The 22,979-nt window shown below is 37.1% G+C and overlaps 1 long non-coding RNA gene across 1 annotated transcript; it reads right to left on the reverse strand.

Moving 5' to 3' along the window:
- Positions 1-12,192: 12,192 nt before the first annotated feature.
- Positions 12,193-22,454, reverse strand: LOC110667588 (uncharacterized). The gene is made up of 6 exons (XR_009151384.1): positions 22,189-22,454; positions 21,366-22,107; positions 20,576-20,876; positions 20,127-20,175; positions 12,965-13,028; positions 12,193-12,339 (listed from the first exon to the last, which is right to left on the reverse strand). It is a non-coding gene; the product is annotated as an uncharacterized LOC110667588 (long non-coding RNA).
- Between the last annotated feature and the right edge of the window lie 525 nt (positions 22,455-22,979).

Consider the following 22,979-nt stretch of genomic DNA (forward strand, 5'->3'; position numbering starts at 1 on the left):
ATACGGGTGGGCTTGACAGATACTGCTTGATTGTCTCAAAAGCCTCTTGATAAACTGAATCCCATTGAGTGGTGTTGTTCTTTCGGAGCAGTCTAAAAATAGGCTCGGCCTTAGCAGTGAGATTGGAAATAAACCTTGATATGTAGTTCAATTTTCCCAGGAAACTGTGCACCTCCCTTTCTGTTCTTAGGGATGGCATTTCTTGAATAGCTCGAACCTTGTCTGGATCTACCTCTATTCCCTTCTCGCTCACTATGAATCCCAACAATTTCCCTGACCTAGCTCCGAATATGCATTTGGCAGGGTTCAGTTTCAACTGATATTTCCTGAGTCTCTCAAATACTTTCCTCATCACCTGCACGTGGCTCTCTTCTCCCCTAGTTTTGATGATCATATCATCCACGTACACCTCTACTTCTTTATGCATCATATCGTGGAATAATGTGACCATAGTGCGTTGATAGGTAGCACCGGCATTCTTCAACCCGAAAGGCATGACCCAATAGCAAAATACTCCCCATTGAGTGATAAAAGCAGTTTTCTCTTTGTCTTCCTCATCCATTGGGATTTGATTGTACCCAGATGCCCCATCAATGCATGAACACCTGCCCAATCCCGCAGCATTGTCTACTAACACATCAATGTGGGGGAGAGGGAAATCATCCTTCAAGCTTGCTCTATTAAGATCCCTGTAATCAATGCACACCCTAACTCTCCCGTCCTTCTTCATTACCGGGACAACGTTAGCTATCCATTGGGGATATTTGACTACTTCCAGAACCCAAAGATCATATCGCTTTCTTGACTTCATCCCGAACTTTGAGCAAAGGTGTCGATTCATTCTTCTTAGTTTACGCTACAGGATTGTCCCCGAATAAGGGGAATTTTGTGCGTCACTATCTGGGGGTCTAAACCAACCATATCATCATAGCTCCAGGAAAATACGTCCAAGAATTCTCTAAGCAAACTGATCATGTCTCCCTATTCTTCACTCTTCACTATCTTAAGCTCCCTTTTTACTTCTTCAGTGCCTAAGTTTATGGTGCGTGTTTTGTCTCCACAAGGCACTAGGGAAGGTTCATCCTTTTCACCTCTTTCTTCTGTAAGATCTTCCTCAGATTCACTTGAAGTAATGGCAGTCATGGGGATTTCAAAATTAACCAGAGGAATTTCTGAGTCTATTGAATTATTAGGTGTTAATTGATGAATGGTCCTGAATGAATGAAAATAGAACATATTATAAGGATGGAATTCAAAAGGAAAGAAAGAGAGAATTGGATTTAAAATGCGCTATTAATTCATTAATATTTATGCCATAAGAAAAAGGTCCATTTACAGAGTTACACTTGCCACCATGGACAAAATGATCAAGTGTAGATAACCAAAGGTACTTTACTCGAGATTGAGTACAGGGATGTCCTCTGCTGTCCAGTTGTCTAGCTCTTTCCCCTCAGCTATTGGCGAGACCAGAGCCTCATACAAGGAATCTAGGTGGATGACATCGATGGATGATTCATTAGGTGATTCTTCGCTTTCATCCCCAGGTTCTATCATGTTCACGCCATTGCCTGTACCATGATTGGGCAATGGGTTTAAGGTAACATTGGGGAGGGAACCATTTCCCTCAATCTTCAACCAACCGTTCCGGATTAAAGCGTGCACTCTCCCTCTGAGTGCCCCGCAGTTGTCAGTTGAATGCCCTTGTGCCCCTCCATGATACTCACAACGGGCAGTGGCATCATACCACCTGGGATATGGAAGTTGAATTGGGTCTAGGGGAACTGGTACAATCTGGTTTATACCGACAAGGTATCGGTATATTTCACTGAGCGGGAGGGGAAGAGGTGGATCAGGGTTTCTTGGGGGTCTTGGGTTGTTTTGTGGTGGTCTCGGTTGAGCAGGAGGAGGAGGTGGTCTAAGTTGGTAATTTGTAGGTGGGGAATACTGTGGGCGCGGGTGTGGATAATTCAGGAAAGGAGGCAGAATGTTTGCGATGGTTTAGCCATGAGGGGAAGGATATGGCCGGTAGTTATTTTGGGGAAGTGGGGAGTAATTATTCTGCCGGGTGATGGAATGCACATCACCCTCCTTTTTCTTGCCAAAATTGGCAGTCTTCTTTGCAGGGTTCTCAGCCAACTCCTGCAGTCGTCCCATTCTTAAGTTGGCCTCTATTCTTTCACCAGCCTGGATGATGTCGGAGAAGCTGTTGGAAGTGTTTCCAATCATCAAGTTGAAGTAAGGAGCTTTCAAAGTCTCGATGAACAGAGAGCATAGCTCATTGTCGATCACCGGGGGGTGTACTTCTGCCGCCTTTTCTCTCCATCTCTGGGCATACTCCTTGAAGCTTTCCCTGTCTTTCTGCACCAGGTTCTGGAGGTCCCTCCTTGTAGGGGCCACATCGCAATTAAATTTGTACTGTCTTAAGAAGGCATCAGCTAAATCCTTCTAGAGCGCAGCTTTGCTCTCGCCCAATCGAATGCACCACCTCAGGGCTGCCCCGGAGAGGCTCTCATGAAAGAAGTGGACTAGCAGTCTATCATCATCTGTCAGAGCGGACATCTTGGCGATATAGGTGGCCAAGTGAATGCGAGGGTCTGAATTCCCAGTGTACTTGTCGAAATCAGGGACTTTAACTTTGGCGGCACCACCACATCAGGAACCAATCTGAGCGATGCCACATCGACTGAACCATACATATTCAGTCCTTCGATCGCTCTCAATCTCTCTTCTAGAGCAAATAGTTTCTCATTTTCTCTCGTCTTATTTTCTCCTCCCACTGCATGAAATGCTCCCCTAGTTGGGAGATGAGAGGTGGAGTGAACTGGAGGGATTAGAATTGAAGGGTATGGGTCGGTGTTTGAAACGGTTGGGTAATGAGAGTAAGGTAGGTCATTATTCATGGTAGCCGGATTGACAGTGATTGTCGGGTCCGGAATAGGCGACTGAAAGGTAAAAGAAGTTGAAGCTTGGTGAGGATCCATTGTTGTAGGAGGTGGAGGAGGTAGTGGTAAGTTAGGTTCTGAAGTAGGTTTATTCTGGGACATTTCCCTCATTAGTCTCATAAGTTCTGAGACCTGATCCTTCAATTCAAAAACCTGCCCTTGTAGGTTCTGTACTTGTTCCTGATCTTCCATTATCTTCTTTGTTCGAGATCTTGTTAAGTACACTCGCTTGGGTTGAACCGTGTGCTTGGTCAGACTTGCCTTGTTTGAAGCAATGTTGATTTTCTGTAAGGAGTCAAAAAAAGGTTTTTAATGAATTTCGAATTTTGTAAAAAAAACTAAAAGTCCTGGTCCGGACGAAGGATACAGTGGCATTTGTGAGCCAGAATGAAATCTGCGAAAGGATGATTGCATCAACTTTATCATGGCATCGTTCGATAGTCTGACTGTGAATGACTGGATTGAATGCGCATTTATGATACATATCCATATAGCGCATTAAATTTTTTTCACATAACCCTAGCTAGGGAGTTCATACGGGAGTCATACTATTCATTCACAATTTTGCTAAACAATGGTCCAAAAATCATTTTATTAACTGAATAATTTGTACACCAGATTCTTTACATCGGCCTAGGCTCTGGGAGGTTCTTTATAATGAGATGACATTTTCTGAGATACTCATATAACCTTTCTTCTTGTTTGGCAGGGTCGAATGATTTCAGAGCATACTCGGATTCAGGTAATAGTTCTTGTTTTCCCTGTGCTATCGTTCTCTCCAGCTGGTCAACATTCTCTTTCAGCTCTTGATAAAGAGCAGCTTGTCTTTCTTTCTCCTTCCTTTCCTTAGCACATTCTTTCAAGATATCGTTGATGAGTAGTGCCTGTTCTTTCAATTCAAGCTTCTTCTTTTTGTTTTCTTGTTCATACTCTTCAATGAGTATTTCTTGGTATTTCATTTTTTCCTGAAGCTTACTATTTTGTATTTCTACTTCTTTTACCACAGTTTGGAGAGAGTCTTTTTCCTTTTCCCATCGTTCCTCTTGCTCTTCGAACCCTATCTTTTCGGCCCTTGCCTCTTCCCTGAGTCTTCTCACCTTTCTTTTAAGGTTCTGCTGTTGGTCCTCCAACTGTTTTATTTGTTCTTGCAATTGTGAGTTCTCGGTATTTGCCTTTTGTAGTGAGTCAGCCAGACGATTATCAGCTTCTTCTAATAGGACGTTTCGGCGAGGGTCGTTGTCTTCGAATTCTGCAATTGAGTGTTCTCGGTCCCTGTCAGCCCTCCATTCAAGATAATCGCGTGTGGCACTTGGACCTTTAGGCGACCTTTCCATCAAAGAGAAGTTTTCCCAAGATCTGCGAGCCATTTTCAACCCTTCCTCTTCTTTGAGCTCATGGTAGAAATGACCTTGGTGGTATTTTCCAATGTTAATTCTGGACTGTGTTGAGCCAAACTGCCTCATTACCAATGCCGGAGTGTAACTTGTGTATCCGGTCACTTCGATTAGGGATCTTGATCGATTACCTCCGTCGATCAAAGCAGATTGGCCTAACGCCTGATTTCCTCAACGATAATCATGGCTATTGAAACTCAAAATCCGTTCCCGCCACTGCTGTTCATTCTTCGGACTGATTACCAACCGGGTCATCTTCTCGATGGGAGGCTGGTCAAGGTACCAAGTCAATCCTTTTGTCTCCACCGGACACATGTGACTGATAATCCAGAGGTACAACAATTGAGAACAACACTTAATGGACCCTTTGCCCTGTTGTCTACAGTAGGTAAGGGTTAATAAGGTCTCCGCAAGAATTGCCGGTATCGGATTGACCTCCTGCTTTTCTACTGCCCAGAATACTTCCACCGTGCTGCAGGTTATGATTCCCGATGGTCCCGGGAACAAAATCAGGCCATAGATTCCCAAGGCGAGTGTCACTGAAGCTCGATCCCACTGTTTCTCTTGGATGTATTGATCTAACCACTTCTTGAGATGTGTCCAATACCAACCATGCGTGTTTCCTTTGACAGTTTCTTTTGACTTTACTTCTTCTGGGGAAGTATCCATCATATGTGCCAATCGTTTCCAAGCCTGCCTATGCTCGAGATGAAGGTAGATCCGATTTTGCGTCAGGTAAGGAATCTCTAGTAATGTCTGATATTCTTCCATAGTGGGAACTGTATCAATATCATTGAAAGAGAATACTCCGTACTTAGGACTCCAAACCGACAGCATGGCCTTTAATGCCGGGATTTGGTCCTTGACTCGCATTAGGGTTGCAATCCTCCCGTACTTCTTCTCAAATCATGCCTTGACCTGATCGGGAAGTGACCTCCAACCATTAGATAGACCCTCAAGGCTGTTCATTCTGACCTCAATTTTATTCAGATCCAATGAAGGTAGTAAGCTAGCATGTGCCTTGGAAACATCATTTTGCGAAGTCTTGGAGTATGAGCTGATTTGGACCAAAGTTTAGCATTCTGAACTTCTTCTGCCGACTGACTCGAGGATGCCATGATAAAAATGATGCCTATCCTTTTTACAGACTTTTGGTTTGGTGATGCTTGCGGAAAAACTCGTTAGCAGAATAAATTCACGTAATCTTGTATTATATTGTTGGCAGAGTGGTACCTACACATTTATCAAAGTAGGAAAATGTGTAGGTTTTCTTAACAATATGATTCAAGATTACCCTTAAAAATAAGAACAAAATAAAATAAACAGAATAGGGTAAGAGTAAGTATGCCCCTTTTGTCCTAGGATAGGGAGACTCCTGATACCGGATGAGTGCTACCTAATTGGATAGTTCTATCTTATAAGGTAGCTTACTACGGCTTCCAGCTATCGTGATAGTTTAGCTCAGGATCTAGTTTTCTAAGAGCCACAGGTTCCCAAATTGCCCTTACTGTAAACAGTAGAGCCTCATTCTATCCCCATGATATTATCGGGAAAATTCCACGAATATCACAGTGAATAGAACGAGTTTCAATTTGAGCAGAAGCCTTCACGGATACTAACAGGGTAGAACCCACGGGTACCGCTACATGACCCCCTCCTACTTTCCTAAAAGGGTAAGAAAGCCCGGGTATAGGGCTGAAGTGTGTGAGGACATCGTGTGAGTGTTCAGTGTGTGAAGGGACATCTTTACCTCTTCCCAATTCAGGGGGATTTTATTTTTCCTATTTTTCTTTTTTTTTTCTTTTTTTTTTCAAACGAAGAGCACTGTAAGGAGTAAAACAAGCAAAACAAGCGGAACAGTTAGTAGGAATAAACAAAAATTAACACAAAATATTACCGGGTGAGCCCACCTAACTATAATTTGATTGAAAAATTAAATCTACTTTTGGACCTCTAGACCGGGGTTGAGTTGAAACACTATCCCCAGTGGAGTCGCCAAGCTGTTGCAAGGTGTTTTGCGGTCGCCTGAACAAACCCTCACCGAAGTGGAAAAGAATGAGGAGTCGCCACTTTAGTTTTGAGGGAAACTAAAGAAAACCATTTGTGAAGATAAATTGAAATAAAACCACTTCAAAACAGAGATTCTAAGTTCGAGGTCCATAAACGGGTGGGGAAGCTGTTAGGAACCCCACCTCGTCCCTTAATTAGGGTGAGTAGATTTAACTTCGCACTCTTTATAAATTAGTTAGGAGGACTTGAATGGAAATGTTAATCCTTTTGACAAAAGGAATATTTGATTTTTCACTAATTCGGATTACCCAGATACATAAGTAAATGAGACAACCTTAGTGAGTTACTATTGTATGTTAGTTTTGTTTGAAGGGCTATTTTATTAGAATCCAATTTTTGAAATTGGATGAGAACTCTCCTCCGATCTCTTTTAATATTTATTAAAATTTTTGGATTGAGAATCGGATAAGAACCTTCCTCCAATCTCTTTTAATATTTATTAAAATTTTTAAGCTTGAGAACCGGATAAGAACTCTCCTCCGATCTCCTTTAAAATATTTGTTAAAATTTTTAAGCTTGAGAACCGGATAAGAACCCTCCTCCGATCTCTTTTAATATTTATTAAAATTTTTAAGCTTGAGAACCGGATAAGAACTCTCCTCCGATCTCCTTTAAAATATTTGTTAAAATTTTTAAGCTTGAGAATCAGATAAGAACCCTCCTCCGATCTCTTTTAATGTTTATTAAAATTTTTAAGCTTGAGAACCAGATAAGAACTCTCCTCCGATCTCCTTTAAAATATTTGTTAAAATTTTTAAGCTTGAGAACCGGATAAGAACCCTCCTTTAAAATATCAGGCCCGGTCCGGTCAAAGCATTAATTCCCCTCGATTCCCGAAGCGTCCGCTTCGTTTTCTGCTTAGCAATAAATGCCCGATTTTCCCCTATATATACTCCTGGTGGAAGAGACTTTCCTCATTCGATTTTTCTCTCTTCCTTCTTACTTTCCAGTTCTAGCTGCTCCGGCAGAAGTTCCTGCCACGATTGTGGCTTTTGATCCTTTTCCGATGGACCTCTTTATTCCCCGACTGAAAATTTATGATCCCGGTGATCAAGGAATTATGATGACCTTATCTGATGATGGTGAGAGAACTGGACTAACTAACCGATCCGGGTCGAGGACCTTGATCGTGCCGATCTCGAGCTGTTCGATCGGTATAACCGGCGAACCGATTTTGGCCGAGAAAACTGCTAATGTTCCACCGACCCTTGGCGGTTGCCCTTCCAAGTTTATTCGGCTTCTCGCCGCATTGGGTGTTCCGACAGTGACTTTCCTCCACACTGGGTGTTCCAACAGTGGCTCGGTTACGGCGGTATCTGGTGGCGATCTCTCTCATTCTCATGAGTCGTTATCACCGCCATCTAAGCCGTACATCTATCCGATGTCGTCGGCGGTCTTCAGTCGAACACATCCTTTGGATCGATCCACACTGGCTTTGACATAGGCCCTTTAGATGGGATGTTCCGCTGATCGCTAGAGATCGGCTTTTGATGTAGTCAGGTCCTTAAATGTAATCCGATCTCTTGAAATAGCCCAAATGATGTAATCTGACTTTTGGAAATGTAATCCAATCTCTTAGGATCGCCAAAATGATGTAATCTGGCTTTTGGAAATAAAATTTTATTTTGACAGTTATCATTTTATTATTGTTGCTTCCGATCTTTGAAGTGTTTGTCCGATCTGGTTCCCAACTGAATAGTCTTTATCCGATCCATACTTCCAAACATCGTTTTTAATTAGCCGATCCCTAACTATCCGGTCCCTCCTTATGGAATTTTGGAATATTCGTGAGATGTGTCAGAACAGCTGGCGAGTCCCGCTAACCGATGCAGTGCCTGGAACATCGTGAGCATTAAATGCTCGGATGAGTATAAATAGGGGTGGGGTTAGCCAATTGCTCCCGTATGTCGTTTTCAATCTCTCGCTCACAACTTCAAAATTCTCTTGTTTTCTCAAGTTCTTCCGACGTCGATCAGACTCCGGTAAGGGCTTTGATCTTTCTTTTAGTTTAAATTCTTTATTTCCTTTGAAAATGAGCGGTGTCGAGGGTCAGAGAGCGGCAAGCCCCCCTTCCGTTCAGGTCTCGTGGTCATCTGATGAGGTAGAGGTGGTCAGACCGAGCGTTCGGACTGAACCTGTTAGGGCCTCCACCCCAATTCAGGGGCAGGCGACATCTTCGAAACGAACACATTCTTCAGGGAGAGAAAACCTCCCCATGGACGAGCTACCGTCCATTCTTAAAGAAACCGACCTACAGTCGTTCAGCCAAGAATACAGCATTCACCCTGACTTATTCGAACTCATTAAGTGTCACGGCGATCTTCGAGCCGATCACTTCTTTGAGGGAATGACATGATCATGGTGTACGAAGAGCAGTTAAAAGCCGGGCTGCAGTTCCCTTTAGATGACTTCTTCAAAGAAGTTCTGAAATTTCACCAAGTCTGCATCGCCCAAGTTCACCCGAACTCATGGCGGATCCTTATGGCATTCCGTGGCCTGTGCCGAGCTAAGGGAATTAGTCCTACTGCCAAGGTGTTCGCCGACCTTCATAGGTTAACTCGTCGAAAGGATGACGAGTATTGGTTTTTCCAGGCGAAACCCCACTGCGGGCTTTTTACCGATCTGCCGTCCTCCCTTAAGAATTGGAAGAACCGCTTTTTTATCCTGAGAAGCAAAATCCCAAACGGTTTTGAGAGTTTCCCACGCAGTTGGCTGCACCAGGGTCCATTAATTCCGAGGCACCTTGCTCTGAATAGGGAAGAGGGCGCAATGGTGATGGATTTGAAAGAGCAGGCGAGCAGAGAGAAGTTCTCTTGGTGGATCACGATCGCCGAGCTGCACCATTGGACTATGGAATTGATCACCGGCAAAGATCGCGGGCTTCAGCTCTCTGACCTCGGCATCGGTATTTTCTACATCTCAGATCTCAGGACCTTAGCGATCTCACTGACCTCTTCTTTGTGCAGGTATGGTAAGCGGCGAAGCCTCCAAGGAGAGCCGGAAGTGAAAGAGGGAGATCTCCCGGAAGGTACGGGAGATGAAGCGGGCTGAGGAGATGCAGACACCTCGTCACGAGCCCGGGGAAATACGAGAAGGCTCATCTCAACCTTCGGGACCACCGATCTCCGAGGTGGAAGTGATCCGATCTCCTCCTCAGAGGGAAGAGCTGCCTCCGCCTCCTCCAGTTGTTCCGGGCGCGGAAGGGGGTCCTTCCCAACAACAGGTGAGGCCCCTTTCTCGCGGTGCCTAGGTCTTGGTCCATTCACTGGAGAAAAATCGCACGGTTCGGGAGAATCCTGGTTTCGCCAAGGTGCTGGCGTCCTCTATCTGCCTTCGAGAAGATCAGGATAGGCTGTCTTCGGATAGCCTTGATGATATATCTTGACCAGATCTATGAGCTTGAACGTTGAGTGTTTGGTGAATCAGCACATGATCCGGGAGAAGGCGCATCGGCTGGGTAAAGAGGTCGAGAGGATAGGTCATGAAGCAGCTTCCCTCCAATCCCAACTATCATCCGCTCGGGACTACATATCTCAACTTGAGGGGCCATCAAAGTATTACGAGGACAAGCTGGCCGAGCAAGCTCATGCTCTTGAGGAAGTGCAAGCGCTCCGGGCCGATGAAGCTGCTCACCTTACTGAGGAGCTCAAGGCGAAATAGGAAGAGATGGTGACTGGAGTGGCCGGCGCTTATGTAAATGCCCACAAAGATCTCCTGGTTGAGCTCAAGAAGCGTTACCCTGAGGAGGATTTATCCTGGATGGCCAACCTGGCTCCCGAGGATGAAGGCGAGGAGAGTGAGGAGGCTGAGGGTGAGGGGGAAGACGGACAAAATGTAGATCAAGCTGGGGGTGATCCTCCAACTGAATAACTTGTACAAATTTTTGAAATGAAATGAAATGGAATACCTCTTTTATTTGATGAATGGTTATGATCGGGAAATTTCTAAATTATTTAAACACTTAATTGTCTGAGTATGTTGAAATAACTGAAAGTGATTATTAACCTAAGTGTGAGAGATCGGAAAACACAATGAGCATGAGATCGGTAGGGAACCAACGCTAAACGGGACTTGATTAAAATTAGAAATTTGGCTTGAACATTTAAGATCGGGATCATCATTAAACCAGAACGGAACCTTTGATTATTCTTAAACTTTTGAAAGGGAGATCGGCAACAAAAATGGTAACAAAGATCTAGTGTCAGTTCAATTTCGTTTGTCAACAGAGATCAGGAATATACTTGACTGGTCAGGAGATTCGACATTGGGTTTAAGAGATCGGTGAGTGATTTAATAGACCGGTAAGGCTTTGACTGATGTGAGGACTTAGTATTGATTCAATTCCTTGTGAGGAGAGATAGGAAATGTGGTTATCTAGTAAAGAGAGATCGGAAATGTGATTAGCTGTCAAAGGGAGACTTAGTACTGGGGATCGGTTTCAAAGTTTATTAATTCTGGGGATCGGCCAAAATATGGTGTCGACAGATATGTACCATAAATAGCTAGGATATGTGTATCTGTAGTAATTTTGTGAATATATTTAGGTGCTAGAATCGTGGCTATAATTACGTATTTAATTAGGATTGTATTTCCTATTTAGTTGTCCTGTACAGATTATAAATTGATACCTTTGGCTTGAGGGAATAATCAAGCTCTTCAATCATTCTCAATATTCTTCTTATATTCTATTTTCTCACACTATTAACTTCACACATCACAATTAACAAAGAAAGCACCAAAGACTCAACATGCAACCCTATTTCAACCTGTTCATGCTCCAAACATACATGCATTTGAAAAACTAACTATCTAACACACCTATAAAAACTTAGATTCCTCTAAAAGATTAAAAGGAAAAGGTATTTACCTCTTTCTCTTGAATTAGAGAAGGAAGTGAATTGGCGATCTGAGCTCCAATCCACACTTGCCAAGCTTCCCTTTAGAAGAATTAAGCTTCAAATCATGCAAAAGCCAATAATACCTCTTCAAGCTTAAACTTTCATGTCATCAAAACTTTGGAGAAAGAGAGAAAGAAAGTTTGAGTTCCTTATTGGCAGAAAACAGGTGATTGGCCCTTTTATACCCTTACTATCGAGGGACTTTTAGCTGTCGGAAGTCTTAGTTTTGGTTGCCAAAGTCCATTCTACCCAAAAAGAATTTAAATAGTATAAAGGACTTCAGTTGCTAAAAGTTTATCCTTCGACTGCTGAAATTTCTTCTGCCCAAAAGAAAAACTAAAAACTTTTAGGGATAAAAACCTTCAAAACATTTTCATTTTTAAATATGTTTTAAATGTCACATCTTACCCCTACGTAAGGCATAACATGATCCCATAGTATATCTAATGGATTACCGAACTTCGCTTACCGTTAACTCATTAAATACACTACAAGGGATTTTAAACCCTTTCCCTTTTAATTTAAAATGGCGGATCACATTTCTTAATTATTAAAATCCTCAAATTGGAATTTATCTCAAAATCAAAATTATTGATTAATTTAAAATCTCCTCAATTTTTGTAAAAATTTTGACAGAGTGTCATCTATAATTTGGAAAAACAGTTCTTCCAAAAACCTGTAAATGCATTTCCAATATATTTATCTTAACCCCAAACTCCAATATAGTTCAATTCAAGTCAATTTCAACAACACAATTCAATACCATTCCTAGCAATTTATAAAAACAAATCTCAAATAACTAAGCATTTCATAAGTTGAAATAAGAAGTTTATATTACAACATTTTTATAGATCAAATAAATTTACAAACTTTATTATACAACTGCTCAAGACCAATTACATTACATACATACAGTTCATATACATTAAAATAAAAAGTTTACAAGGAGTATAATCTATATACCTGACAAAATCCAAAAGTGCAGTCACTTCTAGCCACAATTAGTCTAATCTACTGCTTTATCTGTATCTCTACCTGCGACAGAAATGAAAAGCCATAGCTGAGCCATTGTCTCAGTGGTGCACAACATTAAGATAATGACAATTTAAACAATAAATAAATCACAAGTAAACCACTTGATGTGTTAACACATAAAATTATGCTTAATTTCAAAAGATAGAAAATTTCTTAAAGAAATCAAATTTCATTACATAATTCACTAAATAATATTTTTGATGAGTCACACAGCATAATCATGACACCAATGTTTAATTCATCCCAATAGCCAAAGGCTAATGAGGAATACTATAGCTAGCTAACAAAATATATGAGTATTCATCCTATTCGTCCTCAACTGGCAGACACTTCAACACTTCTGCCAGAGAGGGAATTTAAAACCAATTCGTCCCACTAGGCAAGCTAGTGAGGAATTCAATCACATAATCATGATCATTGTGGTTTTAAACTATTTTACAATTTCCAAGATCAAAACATTTATCAAATTACATTCAAATAAATTTCTCAACATTTAGGCTAACATTAAACAATTAGTGTTATTCAAAACTTTCGATAGAAATTAAAGTCATAAATAAATTTTCACCATAAAATCAAATCAAAAAGTCAATTGAAAATCAATAAGAACTAGTCGTTGTGCATAAACCTTTTATGAGTCGTCTCTTGGCCTTGACTCACTTTCTCTTTATCCTTCCCAGTGTCTTTTTCTACTGAAATACACAATTTAAAGTATTTCAGTACTCATTTAAATTATTTCTAATAAGAAATTTCAGTAATTAAATTTTTGCAGACTTATTCTACCCGCTACGGTTTATAAATTCAGGTCCTTTACATTTTTGTTTATGGAGGTACTATTCATTGTACTATTCAAGTCAAAATATTGACTTTTTCATCTTTAATAGGTATGTTAGTCCTAAATGCACTCACATACCATATTTTGAGTGTCAAATTTATTGGCATTGATTGCCACTCTAAATTCAAAGTTTCCTAGGAGAATTTGTAAATTTTCAGTTTTGGGCCACTCACTTCTACTGTTCCATTGAACTCTCTATAGTGGAAAGTTGGCTAACTTTCCTTCATCAAAGTTGTTCCTTAATGTCTTAACTTTAATTCTTTTTTTAAATCACTCAATTTAGAGTTTTTCAGCTCAAGTTATGACCATTTAATCATAAATGGCCAGATTGACCAATTCAAGAATTCTGGGCAAAATTCTGGGTTCTGGCAGTTTTGGTGACTCAAGTTTGGGTGGCAAATTGATTTGGTTATGGTCAAACTTTGGGATTGTGTTCTTCATGAAAGTTGTTCTACTCTGTCATAGCTTTCCAATGATATAAAATCAGGTCATTTGGACATGTCTACACCAAGTTATGACCATTTGAATAAGTACTGTTCATATGGTCAGTTTTATACAGGGGCAGTGTGCCTAATCTGGATTTAACCTAATTTTACACTAGCTTATAGTCATTTTTAGGGCAGGATTTCTACACAAAAATTGTTGCATTATGTCTTAATTTTCATCTCCAATTGGCCTCACACCAATTGGAGTAACAGAATTTCAATTTTGGTCCTTTAAGTGGACCATGGTCAGGCTGTCCAGATTGGGCAGCACCACATTCACCATTTCTACTCAATTCTAACTATTCAACACACTCCAAATGACACAAATTGGCCATTTTAAACCTCGGTTAGGTCATTTGGCAACAATTCTCAAAATCTCTAATTTTTCCCTCAATTTTCAATGGCCAAGAACTCTAATTTTGCAATTAGCTACATTTCATGAAATTCAAGTGTCCTAAACACATTTCCATACTCAATTAAACATGAATATCCCATTAATTCCAACAAATTTCACCAAATCTTAATCCTACATATGTTGGCCGAATTTTTTACATTAAAATTCATGTATAATTTTTATAATTTCTAAAGTTAAATCCTTATCTTCAAGCTTCTATCTATGCATACAAAGCCTAATTAGCTTAAAAGAGAGCTTACCTCTTATGGAGCTCTTCTAAATTCTTGTTTCTTCAAATTTTCTTCAAGGTTTCTCCTCCCACTCTTTTCCTTGAAGTTCAATTTATAGTTTTCTACAATTTTTCTAAGGGATTGAGGGTGAAATTTTGGTTTTAAGAAGCTTTCAAATAAGCTTCAATGAAGGAAAGTTGAAGAAATGAAAGAGAGAGTGATGAGAGAAGTGGACGACTAAAGGTGATGAAGAAGAAGAAAATTGTTTTTGTTTTTATTTTAAATTCTTATTTATACATAATTATCTCTAAAATTAATTAATGAGAAATTAAAATGATTTATTAAGTCATGATTACCTCACATTGATGATGTTATTAAAACTTTATTTAATTTCTTTTCTTTTCTTCTTTTCCATTACCTCTTCATGTTAAGTCAAATTTTCATAAATTTAATTTCCTCCATTTTAATGGATATTTAGGCCATGAGTCACCTCTAAGGGTGAATTGTCCAAATTGCCCCTCAACGGTCTGATCTGTTTTACTAGTAGTACTAGATTGCTCCCAGAAATCTGATTCAATTTTTCGATCTGGTTTTTGATTCTTTTCTGGGGTTTTCATAATACCCTTAACTTTGCCAAAATTCCTAGGCCTGTAGTGTCACAACTTTCCTTATGAAATTAGGGTTTTGACTGACCTCGCAGTCACTTCCCAATTAGGTCACCCATCGCCGTGAACTTGGCTCATTTAACCCTTTATACTTTGTTTTTCTCATTTCAATTTTTCCTTCATATAATTTCTATTAATTTTTGTTTATAGCTTTTCTAGGTGACTTAAATATGGTTCTAAACCTCTTGACTGTCCGGACCAGCACTGGTCACCAGAACAGTGAAATCTATAGAACTAATGAACATAGGGGTATTACAATTCTCCCCCCCCCCTTGAAAGAAATTTCGTCTCGAAATTTTTACCTGGTGTTAGTTTCTGAATAGTTGTGGGTGTTGCCTCCTCATATCATCTTCTCGTTCCCAAGTAGCTTCTTGGCCTAAATGATGGTTCTGTAGCACTTTTACTAGTAGTATCTGCTTATTTCTTAGCTGCTTCACCTCATATGCTAGAATCTCTATAGGTTCTTCCTCATATGTGAGGTCTAGATTTACCTCAATCTCCTCAATAGGTAGAATATGAGATGGGTCTGATCTATACCTCCTCAATATGGACACATGAAAGACATTATGTATCCTTTCTAGCTCTAGAGGTAATGTCAATCGATATGCCAGAGAACCCACTCTTTCCAGAACCTCGTACGGTCCAATGAAACGAGGGCTTAGTTTTCCCTTTCAGCCAAATCTCATAATCCTCTTCCAAGGGGAAACCTTGAGCAATACCTTATCACTCACTGTGTACTCAATGTCTCTCCTCTTAAAATCAATATAGAACTTCTGCCGGTCTGATGTAGCCTTGCGTCGATCTCTGATAAGCTTAATCTTCTCCTCTGTTTGCTGAACAATCTCTGGGCCAATCAATTTTATTTTCCCCACTTCATCCCAACACAAAGGAGTTCTGCACTTTCTGCCATACAGAGCTTCATATGGAGGCATCCCAATGCTTTATTGGTAGCTATTGTTGTAAGCAAACTCAATCAAAGGTAAGTGTGTATCCCAACTACCTTCAAATTCAATCACACAAGCCCGTAGCATATCCTCCAAGATCTGAATTACCCTCTCAGACTAGCCATTTGTTTGTGGGTGGAATGCCGTACTGAAGTTCAATCTAGTTCCTAGGGCTTTCTGCAAACTACCCCAGAATCTAGAAGTGAACCTTGGATCTCTGTCTGACACAATTGACATTGGCACCCCATGTAGTCTCACAATCTCATCAATGTACAGTTTAGCCAATCTGTCCAGACTGTAGTCCACCCTCAATGGAAAAAAGTGAGCAGACTTGGTCAATCTGTCCACTATGACCCACACTACATCATGATTCTTTTGGATTCTTGGAAGTCCCATCACAAAATCCATCATTATTCTTTCTCATTTCCACTCAGGCACTAGCAATGGATGTAACAGACCAGCTGGCACTTGGTGTTCTGCCTTTACTTACTGACAAGTCAGGCATTTAGATGTAAAATCAACTATATCCTTCTTCATCCCATTCCACTAATAATGTTCTTTTACCCCTCTATAATCTCTAAAATTAATTAATGAGAAATTAAAATAATTTATTAAGTCATGATTGCCTCACATTGATGATGTCATTAAAACTTTATTTAATTTCTTTTCTTTTCTTCTTTTCCATTACCTCTTCACTTTAAGTCAAATTTTCATAAACTTAATTTGCTCCATTTTAATGGACATTTAGGCCGTGAGTCACCTCTAAGGGTGAATTGTCCAAATTGCCCCTTACCGATCTGATCCGTTTTACTAGTAGTACTAGATTGCTCCCGGAACTCTGGTTCAATTTTTCGATCTGGTTTTTGATTCTTTTCTGGGGTTTTCATAATACTCTTAACTTCGCAAAAATTCCTAGGCCTGCAGTGTCACAACTTCTCTTATGAAATTAGGGTTTTGACTGACCTCGTAGTCATTTCCCAGTTAGGTCACCCATCGTTGTGACCTTGGCTCATTTAACTCTTTATACTTTGTTTTTCTCATTTTAATTTTTCCTTCATATAATTTCTATTAATTTTTGTTTATAGCTTTTCTAAGTGACTTGAATATGGTTCTAAACCTCTTGACTGTCCGAACCGGCACTGATCACCGGAACAGTGAAATGTATAGAACTAATGAACATAAGGGTGTTATTAAAAACATCATATATACAAACATATGCACTTCTTACCACCAATTCCTTATCAATGGAATCTTTGAATTCATTAGAATATTCTATCAACGATAGAAATTTTGATGTCAGGAAATGGTGGGTGTTACAGTTCAGTTGAGCTCCCTTAGTTATGAATTTAGTATTGATATCTATGAATACCGAGGTTGAGTAGACTCTTTTTATTACAGCTAATTTTGCATCCTTGCATATATTTGTCATGACTTGATCCCATAGGCCTGATCAATGCTAGGACTTTGGTCGATATAAGGCCCCTAAAACTCATAGTAAGAAACACATAACTAAGCCCAAACTCAAGACCCAACATATAGAAATACAAAATATTATAAAATATTATAAAACAATTTGGGAGCCCAACCAACCCAATACATAGCATAGTAATTAGGGAGTTCAGCTCAATCTTAATATTCAACACACTTAAATCCATTTAAAAACATTTATCATTATCAATCAATATAATATATATTAATGTCATAGCGAAATTTTAAGAATAAAATAAATAAATAGACATAATAAAAAACTACTAACTAAACAGTACTACAACCTGCGGAGAAAAATATATATTAGACTTTAAAAGAAAATTGCTCATTCTACAACTTGGGGAAAAATATTAAATGGGAATAAGCATTCGACTTAAAGAGTTTAAATATTAATTATAGTTATAATTTCTATAACTATCTATTACTGCAGTCCTATAAATGAAAATGCACCAAATAAATAGATTACCCATCCTCGCACGAGAGGATAAATTGGAGCTATCATGAACTCATAATACATGTTAGGAACTGACCCCATATCTTGGCTCTCTAAAATCCAACATGTTCTCTTATTCTATTTTACGGGAGAGCGATAATGTAATTGACATACCTACCTTACAGGTGCTAAGAGACAACCATAATAATACACATACCTAGCCCAGGATTCCTTATTAATAATACACATATATAAGCTTCAACTTTTCACTAAGGTTGCACAACATAGAAAATTATAATGCAACAAGTAGAGGATGCTCCTAATATAATAACTAATTTAAGAATAAAATAAATAAATAAACATAATAAAAACTATTAACTAAATAGTACAATAACCTGCAAAGAAAAATATAGGTTAGCTTTGAAAGAAAAATACTTCTCCTGTAACTTGGAAAAAAATATTAAATAGGGATGAGCATTTGACTCAGAGAGTTTAGGTATTAATTATAGTCATAATTTCCATCACTATTTATTATTGTAGTCCTATGAATGAAAATGCACTAAACAAATAGATCTCTCATCCTCACATGAGAGAATAAATTAAAGTTGTCATGCACCCATAATATATATTGGGAGCTGACCTCATATTTTGACTATATGAAATCCAACATGTTCTTTTATTTCATTCTGTGGGAGTCAGTGATAATGTAATTGGCATACCTATCTCACAGGTGGCAAGAGACAACCATAATAACACACATACCCACCTAGAGATTCTATATCTATGGTACATATACATAAGCCAACTTCTCCTTAAGGCAACACAATTGCAACTTATTTGGTTGGAAGGAAAAGATGGTCAGCTCCACTCCCTTATACAGACACACTTGCCTCTATTAATAGTTGACTAAAAATAATTAAATAACCAAAGAAGCAAAATATTAGTCCTAGCATAGTGCTGAAATTCAGTCAGATTTTCCCTGTACCTAAGACCTAACCACTTACAATGCAAAAGCAGCATAAAACAACAATAACAATTTGGACTCATGCTTATAACACAAATCACATTATCCATCAGGGGCTTACCCTAATCTACCTTTGTTTGTCGAATCTCTTAACTCAGGTCTTTATCTCCTATACAGTTCGAATAATTATCTCCAGTACTCCAAAAATTATAAAAATACTCCTTAAGGTCCTTTACACCATCCTTTTATTACACTACAAGAAAACTTGTCTTTAGCGACAGAAAAAATCCTCGTTAAAAGTTAAGAAGCGATCGCCAATACTAATTAATGACCATAAAAGTTGGCCATTAAGTCGTCGTTATAGGCTCCATCATTAAAACGTTTAACGAGAACTTCACATAACTCGTCATTAATACTAATAACAAGGATACAATAAACGGTCGTTAAATTATAGTATTAACGACTATTTTAACCGTCATTAATCTTATTTATGAAAGAGAAAATAGTCGTTAAATTTGAATTAAAATACCATTATTTTGTAATGTAACGACCTTTAATGGCATCGTAAAAAATCATTAACAATAAAAAAATTGGTTGTTTGAAAATAGTAATGACAGTAAATAATGGTCGTTAAAAGTTATTAATGACATTGGATGTCGTCGTTGAAAATTATTAACGATGAAAAAATTAATTATTGAGAAATAGTAACGACAGTAAATAATGATCATTAAAGGTTATAAATTACCTTTCATATTGTCATTAAAACTTATTACTGATGAAAAAAAATTTTCATTAAAAAGTAATCACAATAGTAAATAATGGTAAGTAAAAGTTATTAATGATAAAAAAGAAAAGGTCATTAAAAAGTATTAACGAGAGCAAAAATAATCATTAAAAACTATTAATGATAGTAAAAAGTAATCATAGAAAACAATTAAAGAAGTAGGGGAATAGACATTAAAAATTATTAACAATAATGAAAAATAGTAGTTAAAAATGATTAATGACTATAAAAGTGATTGTAAAAAATTATTAACAACCATAAAAATGAGTGGAAAATTATTAACGACAAAAAAATTTGTTAACAATCAATATATATACAAAAATCATTGCCAATGATGATGTTTAATTGTTTTCACTAATAAAATACCTGAAATTTTAATATGCAATTAAAAATAATAAATAATATATATTGATAAGTAAAATAATATTTATAATTAATCTAAATATCATAACAACTGTCTCAAGTTTAAATTAATTGTTTATGCTTAATTTGTATATGTCAATAAGGTAACTATAAATATGTGAAGGAAAAAAAATTCAAGAATATTTTTCAAGTTACTTTTAAATACCTTCCCCCAAAAAATTACTTCAATTCATTCACCATTTGCAAAATCACATCTGCACAAAAATATAAAGATATAATTAGATTACAAGAATTTTGAATTCCATTAATAACTTGAAATAAGCTTTATAATTAATTTAAAATCTATTAATATTTTAGTTCTTAATAGTTTAAGTATAAATGTCAAATAAAAAATCTAGCAGAATTCTATTTGTATTTTGGACATTTCAAAAATTTCAAATAAACAATTTAAACTCACAACCTGCATAAAATATAACTTCAAAAATATTCATCAACTTTCAATCCAATCCAATTCTTTAAGTATATTCATTTATCTTGGATAAATATATAATAGAGAAATAATACACTTTCATTTATAAAATGTTCAACTTAAAATATGAACTATATTAAAAACAACATAGAGAATATAGTAGATAAAAAAATTTGAAAATTTACCTAATCACAATCATGTAGAATAATTTGTAGATGGAGGAGTTCCAAATTGAGCATTAGAATGTTGGCTCAATAATAACTCCTCAAGGTATTTCATCCTAACTTCTACTTTAGACAACCGATCCTTAAGCAATCGATTCTCCTCTTGAAGGCCAACATTGGAATGAGATTTCTTGACCTTTTTTGCTTTCATTCCAACCTCATAACCAATTACATGATCACAATGTTGTGTTTTAAAATATAATTCTACCACCTCCAAATGAAATGAAGAGGGGTTGGATTGAATGACATCATGAATTTGATTCTACAATAATTATGATCAATTAATGACAAGTATAACAATTTATGGAAAGAAACATATTTACAATAGAACTAATATATATAACATACATATTTCTCTTGAACATTAGAGTAAACTAATCTATACCCTTCTTGTGAGTTTCAAAAAAAAAAATAGTTTTAATGCCTTGTGGATTACCATCATTGCCTTCCTTTGTAAAATATAATATTGTTACAAAATAGCATAATATATTTAATCACTAAGATTAAAAGTATGAAAAATTTCATTAATATTTTCAAGTCATAAATAATCTATCTGTATGGTTTACTACCAGTGCAATGGAGCATATTTAAGTTTTGTCTATTTCCAAGTTTCGAACACTTATTTCCTACATTAATAAGGTATTTAAAAAAAATATCATGTTAACCCTTCTAAGGAATAATAAAACTGAAAATAAATATAGTTATATTTAATCTACATAATTTCTAATATGAGAGAGAAAATGTGTGATACCTTAAACTTTTTTGTGGATAAATGATTCTTAACTAATCGCTCCCAATCTTCTTGATACATTCTTTAAGGAACATTTTTCAACACCTCTGGAAAGGAACTACTAGGCATTATCTTGTGGCATTTCAATCTCCTCTCCAATTATTCTATAATTGATTTATATGCTCCAAAGACTTTTCTTGATATAACTCAATGTTATCATTTTTAAATTTCTCCTATAAAAAGAGTTAGAATGTATGAATAAGTACATATTAAAAATCAATCAAAAGTTTAGTCAAAAGTAAAAGTACCTTGACTGAATTCCACATATGATCATTTGTATATTCTCCAATTTCCTTCTACGAGTGCACTCTTATTGAATAAATGTTATAATCATGCACTATTTTGCCCAAATGTCTTAACCATTCCGTACAATTTTCTCTAATAACTCGATTATTATAAAAAAACCACATTCAATTTCTCATCATCCTTCAGTGCTGCAACCCTTTTACCTTTATTCATACCCCTTGTTTTTCTCTTCTTTTGCATAACAGCAATATATAAAAAAAATAAGTCTTTAGAACTTCATTAATAGTATAGAAACAATGTATCAATAATAAATAAGTATGATGAATATAAATTAATAATAATGCATATGATAATAATTATTTGGACCTTTGTGCTTGTTCCTGCACTGGATCCTCTTTTACAAAAGTGCTATTACTTTGACGCTTGCTTCTCATATTATTTTGCATAATATCAAAATCTATCAACATAAAGAATAAAATTAAATTATTAGTTTAAACAAAATTCATGACCTTGAATGAAATAGAAAAATAAGAATCACCTTCATACACTTATTCAGATATTTGATCTTGTATTCCATTTTTTTCTTCCCTAGAATCAACATCTTAAAATGGAGAGATGTCATCATGTAGCTCTAATGGATTATGTGCAATTGATCCAATATGCATTTGTGTGGATTTCATAGAAAAAAATGATCTTGATTGATGTCTACGTTCCCATCCCCTTCCTAATGCACTTGGTGCCATGAATGAACCCTTCACTATTTTTGTCTTGGGTCACTTTTTGTAGTCCGCTTCCTCGCATCACGAACCTGTAGTCGTTTATTTTCAATACGTTAATACAATCTAAGAGACATAAAATAATCACTTTATGTTAAACCAATATGTTAAACTATATTGAATAACTTAAATACACATAAACATTTAAAATAAAATATTGATATATTCTAGAATTTATTCTAAGGGAAAAGTAAAACATTAATATTCTAATAATAAAAAGTAAATACACTTCATAAACTATATTTTCTTTTCTTTTGCATTAAAGATATATCAATTGTCTGTGGCTCTGAATCTATCCTGTTCCAACTAATTTCATTATTTGCATCAACAGTAGTCATTTCTAAAAGTTCAAGATTGATAGATTCATCTTGTTGATATGCTTCATCTATTTGATTCAAATCAACGGGCTCAATGCCTCCTTCTAATGGCATCTCATAAGAATCTCAAGGATGTGCCTTTATCACACAATGCCAGCCTTTATTAATATTGTCTAGGACATAAAAGACTTGTGATGCTTGGTTAGCTAATATGAAAGACTCATTTTTTTTCAGAG

This window comes from Hevea brasiliensis, chromosome 9 (genome assembly GCF_030052815.1).
Source record: "Hevea brasiliensis isolate MT/VB/25A 57/8 chromosome 9, ASM3005281v1, whole genome shotgun sequence".
Taxonomy (NCBI): Eukaryota; Viridiplantae; Streptophyta; class Magnoliopsida; order Malpighiales; family Euphorbiaceae; genus Hevea; species Hevea brasiliensis.